The sequence below is a fragment of the Photinus pyralis genome, unplaced genomic scaffold, assembly GCF_008802855.1.
Source record: "Photinus pyralis isolate 1611_PpyrPB1 unplaced genomic scaffold, Ppyr1.3 Ppyr1.4_LG1, whole genome shotgun sequence".
In the NCBI taxonomy this organism is placed as follows: domain Eukaryota; kingdom Metazoa; phylum Arthropoda; class Insecta; order Coleoptera; family Lampyridae; genus Photinus; species Photinus pyralis.
The window spans coordinates 16,116,502-16,117,909 of NW_022170249.1; the positions used below are offsets into that span (position 1 = coordinate 16,116,502).

General features: G+C 38.0%; 1 long non-coding RNA gene across 1 annotated transcript; it reads left to right on the forward strand.

Moving 5' to 3' along the window:
* Nucleotides 1-19: 19 nt before the first annotated feature.
* LOC116182282 lies at nt 20-1,355 on the forward strand. The gene is made up of 2 exons (XR_004147472.1): nt 20-798; nt 964-1,355. It is a non-coding gene; the product is annotated as an uncharacterized LOC116182282 (long non-coding RNA).
* The last annotated feature ends 53 nt before the right edge of the window (nt 1,356-1,408 follow it).

Sequence of the window (1,408 nt, forward strand, 5' to 3'; positions counted from 1 at the left end):
AGAGTTGTGCACAATTTATACTTTGATAATTAGCTTTTCAAAATAACTCGCTCTTCAACGAAAATGTAGGAGTACAGCAGCGACTGAAAAGTCTTGCAAATATGTAAGAGTAAAAGGCTTCTTTTGAACTGACTGTTATTCAGTTATTTTATTCTATACTTTATTAGTTTGAAGTATGTTAGGGTTAAGTGAAAGCGTTGACGCAGAGGGCGTACAAATCGTGAACTAACAAGAATTCCAAAAGTTTAGAAAACTTGAACTCCTTATTGAAACTTGCGGTCGTACGCGTTTACTTGACGTTTTTTTTTAATAAGCAATTATTTCAATGATCGATTAGTTTTATTCAAGTTTCATTAGTGGTGGCACGTAGGCACCAGCAGCAACGGTAGCAATGAATAAATAAAGACCAATCTTTTATTAATGGTGAGCTAATGGTGACGCAATTAATCAATACAATTTAAATGAGAGTGCATTTCAACAATTTGATTTGATTTTTCATAGGAAAACCCTGTATATTTCAGTTGCTAGGCAGTTATAGTGAAGGTAACCAGATTTAGTAGGTGCAATGGTGCGATCAAGGATGCTATGTAACATAGCATCCTGGGGTGTAATCAATTTCTGAATAATATAACGTCATTAATTATGTGTATTGCAAAGAGAAAAAGAAAGGAGAAGAGGAAAGGTTAGAAAACTGCCTCAAACGGTTCATTGACCTTGGTATTTTGGGAGTGGCCGCGGATTGAGGAGGAGGGGTGTAGGTAAACGGAATGACTTTCTGCAAAAATGGAACGATTGAAGGTAACTTAAATTTACCCTATTTTAAATTAAAGAGATATTCTGTTATAAGCCTTAAGACGAGATTATCTGAGGCAAACCATCTCTATCCCAGATTCCCCCAAACCCATTAAACCTCAACCTGCTTCTACTACCTCAAAATTTGATCTTTTGTTTTTTTTTTTTTAGAAAACAAGCAATGGCAGCTCGCGCAGAAGCAGAAAGGGAGGGTATTCAGGTTCCGCTAACGCTAGAAGACTACTGTATTAAAACGCAAGTGAAGCCAAATAACGACAACCAAGTCGAGATGACCGACTTTTACGACGACGATTACGACGAAGACTACGACGACCCCTCAGACGGTTCGGATTGTGCAGAGGACGACGAAAACGATAGCGGTAACGGGGAATCGTGATCCCAATAGGAGATTATGCACAGATCTAACCTGCTAAATTGTATTCTTATCTAATTGTAGGCGTTTTGATAAGTACCCCTTATTTTCTCATCGGTTTGTTGTAGCTTCGTTACGAATAGATTTCGGTGTGGTAGGAGGTTGCAGCTGCCAACTTGACAATTAGAAAGTTGCCCACTATCGCTAGCTCATACTATCTGCATAGATAGCGTATATTTTTTT